The sequence below is a fragment of the Clavelina lepadiformis genome, chromosome 7, assembly GCF_947623445.1.
Source record: "Clavelina lepadiformis chromosome 7, kaClaLepa1.1, whole genome shotgun sequence".
NCBI lineage: Eukaryota > Metazoa > Chordata > Ascidiacea > Aplousobranchia > Clavelinidae > Clavelina > Clavelina lepadiformis.
Genome location: NC_135246.1, coordinates 8,688,207 through 8,688,780, shown reverse-complemented (window position 1 = coordinate 8,688,780; position 574 = coordinate 8,688,207).

Here is a 574-nt window from a genome sequence, read left to right as displayed (position 1 = left end):
TTTATTGTCTCATTGTATACACACTACCAAGGACAACATTAAAAGAAACTACACAGAGACGAGGAACGTGAATTCCCTCAAGTCACCATAACATGATTTTTAGGTGAAGTTAGTGATACAGCATTGCAACAAAATCCTTTTTAAAGAAATCTAGCCTACCTGTTGCATTTTCAGTCATCTCAGTGTAGATTTGACAAGTCTTGTGTAAAAAACTGCAATTTGTCCTGCGTTAATAAAATTTTCATCGGCTGCCTAAGATACACCACAATCCAAACGGCCCTCAATAGCAAAAATGTCCCCCTCCCCTGATGTAGAAGGAAGAAATCCACAGTTCAGGGTCAGCATAATTATGTACCAAATGTATTAGACAAAGGGATTTATATAGTTCATTAGTAATTAGTGTGTAAGCACTTCCCGGACGTGATGACTTTAACTGCAACACGTAAGCATTTCAAAATTAAGTGAATTTTATATTTCATGTGCAAAGGGCATTACAGTGCTAACAAAATGACTGCTAAGCTACTATTCGCAGCAATTGGATTATATAGCAAAAAGATTTTGCAGCTTAATATTT